A 9067-nucleotide genomic window follows, 5' to 3' on the forward strand; every position below is an offset into this window, starting at 1 on the left:
TAAGGGTCTTCAATAAAGCCCATGCCCACAGTGACACTTATCCTCTGACAGCGTCACACCTACTCCAACAAGGCTACACCTCCAAATAGTCTGACTCCTTGGACCAAGTGTATAGAAACCATCACACCTCCCTTGGACCTCTTTATTACCCAGTTTCCTTGGGTTGATGGATCGTAGCATGGTTGTCCGCACTTGATGGCTAATGTCCACTTCTTAGTGAGTACACACCACGCGTGTCTTTCTGGCTCTGGGGTACCTCACCCAGGACGATGTTCTCAAGTTCCATCCATTTGCCTGCAGAATTCGTCTGAAGTATACTGCACTTACTCATCTCATCAAATAGTCTACCTTTTTATTTTATGTATATGCACACACTGTCTCTGTCCTCAGACACACCAGAAGAGGGCATCAGATCTCATTACAGATGGTTGTGAGCCACCATGTGGTTGCTGGGAATTGAACTCAGGACCTCTGGAAGGGCAGTCAGTGCTCTTAACTGCTGAGCCATCTCTCCAGCCCTCTGGCAATGCTCTTGTCTCAAATCTCAGAAGTGCCGAGATTTCCGACACTTGCATCATGATGTAGCCTATGCAAGAATTGTATTGTTGTGCCAGGAAGTCTTTGTGAACCCCAAAGTCCACCAAGGAGCCATCTCCTATGTGATAGCATTAGGGTCTCTTTATTACAAGCTCGGGCTTGGGCTCTCCTCCAACCCAACCCTGACGCAGGAGGACGGGAAGGGAAGGTGGAGCAGCCTCGAAGCTTCAGCAGGACAGGGTTTTACAGGAGAATAGGAGCAGGTAAGGGGGTGGGGTAGGGGGTGTCCTGTTTGGCAAGCATCTAATGGAATGACTGTAAGCCTACAGGTGGTGCTCTGAGGTAATCACAAACAGTCTGAAAATACACCCGAAGTAACCGGACTAATCTTTGGTTAACTGTTGCTAGGAAGTAGTTAAGGGGTAACTCTGGGGCGTGGGCCAAGGACCAGCCTGATACAAGGGTGCAGCTTGGGTTCTGCTGCAGGTCAGGTTCTCAAGGCTTTTTTTTTTTTTCCTTCTCTTTAAGACGGAGGCTGGTCCCAAGATGGAGTAGGTTTGGCCTCTTCGTGTGTACACTTGTGTGCGCGTGAGCCATGTTGCCCAAACCCTTCCTGTTCTGTTCCAGAGCCTGGCTCTCTGAAGTTTGGGACATTGAGATATTTGTCCCTTCTTCCCACTTTAGACCCCTCATAGTGTGGGATGAGCACTTGGGGAATGGCTGCCGTGGGCACCGGGTCAAATGAGGTCTCACCGTTGTTTGTCTCCCCCAGTTCCACCCTGTTCCAGAGGAGCAGCACAGAGGACCTGCCACTGTCAAGGCCATGGCTCAGGTGAGGTTTATTTTTATTTGGATACAGTCGTTTCATGTCTAGTACAGACAAATGTCTGCTTTCTTCAACGTGATGCTTTTTTTTTTTTTTTTTTTTTTTTTTGGTGTTGAACAAGGCCCCTTCAGTTTAAGTCTAAACATAGTCTCGCCCTTGCTCTAAGGCCATGGTAGCCCAGTCATGGTAGGGTCCTTGCGATGGGCAGAGGGCTACCTGCTAAGGCAGTGGTTCTCCATCGTCCTAGTGCTGTGACCCTTTAATACAGTCCCTTGTAGGGGTGATCTCTTGTGTGCTGTGTAGAGGCATTGTCTGTCAATAAGAAGCTGGTGGCCCATCAGCAAGAGGAGGGAGTAAAAGGCGGGAGTTTCTCGGGAGATTGGAACTCTGGGAGATAAGACGGTCAGAGGCTGGAGGTGTGCCCTGGGATCTGAGAAAGTTGGACGCAAACCTAGAATAGAATGAATGGGTTAAATACATGACGAGCTAGTCGGGGAGCGAGCCCAAGCTTATGGCCTAGGCATTCGTTCATAACTAAGTCCATGGGGAACTGGGAAGTGATGGTTATAAAAGCCTGTGGTTACAGTTCCGAGTGCTAGGGTGACCCCCAACCGTAACAGTATTTTTGTTGCTGCTTCATAACTGTAGTTTTACTGCTGTTATGAATCGTAATGTAAACATCTGTGTTTTCTGATCTAAGGTGGCCCCCGTGAAAGGGTGGCTATAACCTCAAGTGGGTCGTGATCCACAGGTTGAGAACTGCTGCTCTAGAGTCTCTAGGAGACAAATGGAAAAAGCTTTGGGGGCAGGAGTGATGGTCCAGCTAGGATCACAACCGAAAAGTGGTGGTGCATGCCTTTAATCCCAGCACTCAGGAGACAGAAGCAGGAAGATCGCAGTGAGTTCAGGGCCAGCCTGGTCTGCATAGTGAGTTCCGGGCCAGCCAGGACTACCTACTGTGATTCTGTCTCAATCTAACAACAACAAAAAGAAGAGAGAAAATAAGTGTGACTGTTCTGCTCAGTTTCAGTCTTAGAACAACCATGTCTCCTGATCTATGAGCCTCTTAGGTTTGGAGCCATGACTGCTGGTTGATCAAAGCTCTGTGAAACCTTAACTCTAATGTCATTGAGCCTTTTTTTTTTAATCTGTTTATCTGTTGGGGTGTTTTTCCTGCCAAGTATGTCCATGCATCCCATGTGTGTCATACCTGCGGAGGCCCGAAGAGGGTGTCAGATCCCCTGGGACTGGATTGTTGGTAAGGGGAGTTGAACCCCGGGTCCTCTGGAAGAGCAACCAATGCTCTCAACTGCCGAGCCATCTCTCTGGCCCGATACCATTGTATGAAGCAGCATCTTTCTCAGTCGTTTTCCTGAAGCTCAGTAACGGGCAGTTGACAGGTCGGCAGTGGTGTTTTTCATACCACTGTTTCGCATATTAAGGTTACCTTTTTGTAGGGCAAGTGGGCTATGCCACCAGACAGGCATAAGAACTGGTGACACTGAGTGAACTCAGACCCCAGGGATCTCAGAGACTTGAGAACAGCAGGAGTTGAGCGGCTTCCTCTCTCTCTACCTGCTCTGCAGCCATGACACCCCAAGGAGAGGACCATGGGCATTCAGTCATGTACCGTAGCACATGGAGTCCTTCCCCATGGAAAGAGAGCACCACTAACCTCTCAAACTCAGCCAGTAGAAAACACCCACCCCCTAAGTCCCAGCCACTCCCCAAGGTTCACATAGGCCCTGTCCACGTGGAATAAAGCACACAGGCTGTTTCACGGTGGCTTGTCCTTACTGAGTGTAACACTTGCAGAAGAGTTCACTCTCCCGGAGCATTCACCGCTGGATCTTGGACCCGCCTGGCTGACCAGGCTCTTGCCTCCTCTGCAGAGGCTCATGTCAGAGTGGCAGCTCCAACTGCTGCCACTGCCACTGTTGCTGTAGCTGTCGAGATACCCCAGCTATGGCCGCCCAAATCTCTTCTCTTTTCTCCTGAGAGTTGTAACACTCCTGGCGCTCCTGGCTGGCCTGGTGTATGGAGGCATCTCACGCCCCAGAGGGAAGCAGATGGACAGCACACAACATCTTTTGTGTGTGTGTGTGTTTTCAGACTGAGTCTTTCTAGGCTGGCCTCCAACTCATTCTTTAGCTGAGGATAGCCGTGGGCCATCCTGCCCTCCTCTCTCAGGCGTTGGACTTATGGGCATGTGTCACCAGGCCCAGTTGATATAGAGCTCTAGGGATGGAACCCAGGGTTTCATGGCTGCTGAACAAGTATTTTACCATGGGAGCTACATCCCAGGTTGGGGAAGTCTTTAAAGATTAATATTAACCTAAATGTCTAATGGTAGATAAAACTTGCCATTTATTCTGGGTGCAATGGCTCATGCCTGAACCCCAGCGTTTAGGATGATGGTAGATTTGAGGCCAACTTGCAGTACGGTGAGTTCAAGGCTACCCTGTAGTACATACATAGTGAGCCCCGTCTTGAAAAGCCAAGGACTGGGAAGTAGCTTATTGGTAAAATACTTTGTCTAGCATGAGAAGGCCCTGAATTCCTGGATTTTATCCCAGACAATAAGCAGGTGAACAAGAAATTGGCATTTATTATCCTTAAAATGGAATATTATTTAATCTGAAATAAATATGTCTCTGTACTTACTATAACAAGTTGTCTGTCCTGTCCCTCCTACCTCCTACCACCCCACACCACCTCCTACCCCGCAACACCTTACCTCCTACCCCTCCACCCCATCTCCTACCCCCCACACCACACCTCCTACCCCACACCCCATTTCCTACCCCCCCTCATACCCCCCCACACTCCTTTATTTTTTTATTTTTTTATTTTTTTCCGGAGCTGGGGACCGAACCCAGGGCCTTGCGCTTACTAGGCAAGCGCTCTTCCACTGAGCTAAATCCCCAACCCTCCCACTCCTTTATTTTAAACAGGTCTCAGTTTGTAGGCTAGGCTGGCATTGAACACCCGAGACTGGCTGGGATTAAAAGTCTATACTACCTAGCCTGGCTTATTTATTTATATGTCTATCAATATTAAGATTTTTTAAAAGATTTATTTATTTATTTATATGAATACACTGTAGCTGTCTTCAGACACAGCAGAAGAGGGCATCAGATCTCATTACAGATGGTTGTGAGCCACCATGTGGTTGCTGGGAATTGAACTCAGGACCTCAGGAAGAGCAGTCAGTGCTCTTAGCCGCTGAGCCATCTCTCCATGCCCCAAGATTTATTTTTTTAATATGGGGAGGGCACCTGATTGTACCGTATTTCAGTCCTAGTTCTGAACACTGTGGTGCTCTGTCCTCGGAGTGAAGGAATTTGTGTTTTCTTCCTTGTTTTAGAGACAGGTTCTCCTCAGCGTAACTTAGGATTCAGTTGTGTTCCTGTGACAGGCCTTGTGATTACAGTCATGCAGCATCACAACCCATACATTGATTCCTTTGTTTGTTTGGTTTTTGTTTTTCAAGGCAGGATTTCTCTGTATAACCATGGTTGTTCTGAAATTCTCTCTGTAAACCAGGCTGGCCCCACACCCAGAGTTCTGCCTGCCCCTGCCCCTGCCCCTGCCCCTGCCTCTGCCTCTACCCCTGCCCCTGCACTCAGCTACATTAATTACTCTTTGTTCTATTTTCCTAGTTATTGGTCTATTTATATCTACACTCTGATACTCACTGTTGCTGGCTTGGCAGAAATGGAGATGTTCTAGATCCTTGTGTCTCTGGATCAATAGTCTTGACTATCAGACTATTGGAGTGTGGGCTCCAAGAAATGGCATATTGTTTTTTTCCCCCAGCTATCTCATCCTGGGAGAAAGGAAAGGTCCCAGCCGAAGGGAGAGTTTGTCTCCTGGAAAGAGATTTACACCTTCCAGAGTACCTGAGGGGCTGAGCCTGAAGCCCGTAGTGATGATGGGTTAGTGGAGGTTGGAACCACACCCTGACCAAGACTGCTTAGATGTTCATGCCCTCCGCCTTCCTTCTAACTTTTCAAGGACAGCCCTCTGCTGTATACTCTTAATTAGGCTCCTTTAAATGAGAACAGGTGGCCCAACCTATATTGGGCACAGGGCGGGGCCCCAATCTTGATGATGTCATTGCCACGCATTAGTCAGTGAGTTTCATGGTTTTTTATTTCTAGTGTGTGAATGTTTGCCCCCTTGTCTTTGTCAGTTTCGTGTGCATTCAGCCAGAAGAGGGCGTCAGATCTCAGACTGCAGTATGGGTGGTCATGGGTTCTCAGAACCAAACTCAAGTTCCCTCAAAGAGCAGCAAGAACCTTGCTAGCCCATCAGTGCGTTTCCATCTGGTCAAACACATCGTCTTCTTTTGGACTCAGACACGTCCTCCCCATCCCTCAGTGTCCTTGTTCCCATCTGATCTGTTTACTCTCTAGATGCCACCACTTCCTGAAGCTATCCTTTCCCTGGGTTTTCCGCTGAGACTCCTGTTGACTTCTGCCTCTTTCCTGCATCCCATGGCCTTTTGGGGTTTACTCCCTCGTCCTGGAGGACCACATCCTTCTGTAGTCTCCCAGGAACCTGTACTTGAGTCCTTGCGCATATCTACGCATATGTACGTGCAGAACGGAAGATGGTTTAGCTATGGTCGTCTAGGTCAGAGTTTCTTTCTCCACTGGCTACTGAATTGTGTCTTGTGTCCAAAGTCTTAAGAATCCATGACTCCTCTGCCTCCTGATGCCTTTCACAAAGCCCGCTGTCTTTCTGGATGCTTCTAATGTCCCTTCTTTTTCTTCTACCCCAAGATTTTACTCTTGGCTGTTTGAGAAAAGAGGACCGTATGGTGGGAATGCCGTGAGGCTTTGTGTAAGTCATTTAGTGCAGAGGTCCTCCCGGCTGCGTCTGTGCCTTCCCAGCTTCCTGCAGATAATGGAGGAATTCATTCCAGCACAGTGGTTTGTTCACAGGCCTTCTCTATGACTCCAGACATTTATCCTCACTGCCTTTAGCTTGTTCTCCCTTATTCCTTTTCGACTGTTTTTCCTACATAGAAACAACCCCTCCTCTTCCCTCTTCTTCCTCCTTTTCCCGCTACCGTCCCCCTTCTATTAACCAAGCAATGTGTGGGTGTTGTTCCAGGTGTCAGTGCTGTTCCATGATGTGTACATAGACTTCTCTCAGGAGGAGTGGGAGTGCCTGACTGAGGAGCAGAGAGATTTGTACAGAGATGTGATGTTGGAGAATTACAGCAACCTGCTTTCAATGGGTAAGGACGTCCGTACACACTCCCTCGCATTTGCCCTTTGCTGGGTTGTTTCCTCAAGGGTTCTCGGGATGCTTGCCTGCTTTTGAAAAAGCCGTCAGGCCTCTGCAGCCTAGTCCCACAGAGTGTGTCAAGTATTGCAGAGCTGGCGATGGGAACCTGTGTGTGGTGGCTCGTGCCTGTAACTGCAGCACTTGGGCCGCTGAGACGGGACTGCAGCTCGTTCCAGGCCAGCCTAGGCCATATGGGACCCACCTCAAAAAGTAAAAATAGAAAAGAAAAGAAGAGCCAAAAATAGGTGAGCATGTTGGCACACACTGGTAGTCCCAGCGCTTGGGAGGAGGAGGAGGCAGAGCTCTGTAAGTTCTAGGCCAGCCAGGGGCTACAGTGGATCCTGTCTTAAAACCTGAAAGGGAAAGAGAGGGAAAGCTGCGTGGAGTTACAGAGGCATTCCGGGTCTCCTTCCCTGTCTCCTGAAGCGTCCTTTACTCCTCTGTCACCCTTCTGCAATGCATACTTTGGATCCAGTTCCTTCCAAGCTTCTTGAAAGGCCTGCAGGTCTGGGGGACACTTGGGTGGGTTGTGGGTGTAAGAAGTTTATTAGCAGAGTTATTAACACACGCACAGACGCACGCCAGCATGGCTGAGACTGAGGACACCTCAGACACCAGCATCACGGCACAGTGTGAGCTCTAAGAGCGACAGAGTCTGCTTCCAGCTCTGAAGCCGAGGCCTGTGATTGCCCATCAGGCAGTTGGGAAAGAGAAGTGTGGACTCTCTAGGTCCTTTGGTGTGCTCAAGCCTCCAAACTCACATCTGATGAGAAACCCAAGGACCTGGGGTGCTGTTGGCTCTCCACAGGGTGCCTGTGAGTACCTGTGAGGCCAGGGATAGGGGACTGCAGGGGCTTCGGCCTGAGCAGCAGCACGGTCTGGATTCCAGTACTTCTTAACAACCTCTTATCTATCCGCTGTCCGCTGTCTGCTGGAATGTGTATTTTCATACATTGTCAAAGATACACCCCGCTCCTCCATTTCCCCCTTTTCCTTCTCTACTTATGCTGCTCCTTCGCTCTGTCCTGGGGATCAGCCCAGGGCCTGTGCCTGCTAAGTGAGCCTTGCCATTCTGTCGACTTGCTTTTTTTTTTTTTTTTTTTTATTTATTTATTTATTATATATAAGTACACTGTAGCTGTCTTCAGATACACCCATGCCATTCTGTGTGAGCCACCATGTGGTTGCTGGGAATTGAACTCAGGACCTCTTAGTCGGGTTTCTTAAGCCATCTCTCCTAGGACTTGCTTTTTAACTAGGTTTTCATCTGTCTGTTTTATTCAGAAGGTCCATACCGTCCTTGATTCATCCATATTTATAACTGCTGTTGAAAGATCCCACGCAGAGAGACCCTTACTCAAGTCTTGGGAAATCGCGGACCCCAGACACAGAGAGACCATTTTGGATGTAATAAGCAAAGGCGAGGTTTATTACGGAGACCTATTACAGAGATCTCCGGGCCGACACATATCCCACGCAGGAGACAGAGGTGTCGACCCCGAGAGGCTGGGAGAAAGAGCATTTAAAGGCAGAGGCTGTGAGCCCAGGGGATGGGGGGATGTCAAAGGGGAATGCACCACAAGTTACAGGATTGTTTTATGGCTCCAGGAGATAAGGGGACGCCAGAAGGTTTTATGGCCCCCTGGTTCCTGGAACAGAGCTACTAAATCAGGAGAACGGTTGGGTCTTCAGGTCCTCATTATTTTTAAAAGTTTGTCAGAATTGATGAAGCATCTGTATTTGAAACACGTCTGGTTAGGCTTGGGCTCCCGGTTTCCTGGAATGCTCTCTGCAGGACACAATGGCTGGAAGGGACAGTAGGGGCTTAAATAAACATCACAGGGGCAGAACAAAGAACAGTTACTCACACCGGGTGATAAGCAAAGTAGTTCTCTTGTATTTTTAACAATCCGTCTTCCAGAGACTGGTCCTATTGCTGAGTTTTGGGCTAATTTAAAACTATCTCTCACTGTTCACTGTTTCTCTAATGAGTGCAGTTCTCGGCACGGAACCACAGAAGTGAAGACAGCATTGTAGCCGTGTCCGATTCACCGCCTGTTCTACCACAGAAGCACTGGCCCAGAGGCTGCCATAGAAACTGTCATCCGTGGGCCCCGTTTCCCTGTGCTTGGTCAGGCCCTACTCACAGACATCAGCCTCTAGACCTCAGGTCTTCGATGGGTGAGGCACTGACGTCCACAGCTCATCCCTGAGGTCTGCCCTACCTCCCAAAATAGTAACGTTCAGCTCTAGGCCTTATGTGTATGTGTGTACTTAAACATACATGTAATTTAAGGTAAATATAAAATAATGTGATCCTATAGCTTTTAAAAGTGAACCTATGGTGATTATTACTCCTTTCTCTCCTGTATTAACCATCTTCCTCAGTCTAAATTACAGATAGCC

At 48.6% G+C, this 9067-nt stretch overlaps 1 non-coding gene across 1 annotated transcript; it reads left to right on the top strand.

Annotated features, from left to right (window-relative positions):
- The first annotated feature begins 8693 nt into the window (after window positions 1–8693).
- LOC116894969 lies at window positions 8694–8816 on the top strand. The gene has a single exon (XR_004387161.1). It is a non-coding gene; the product is annotated as a small nucleolar RNA SNORA5 (small nucleolar RNA).
- Window positions 8817–9067: the final 251 nt, after the last annotated feature.

Source organism: Rattus rattus, chromosome 2, assembly GCF_011064425.1.
Source record: "Rattus rattus isolate New Zealand chromosome 2, Rrattus_CSIRO_v1, whole genome shotgun sequence".
Lineage (NCBI taxonomy): Eukaryota > Metazoa > Chordata > Mammalia > Rodentia > Muridae > Rattus > Rattus rattus.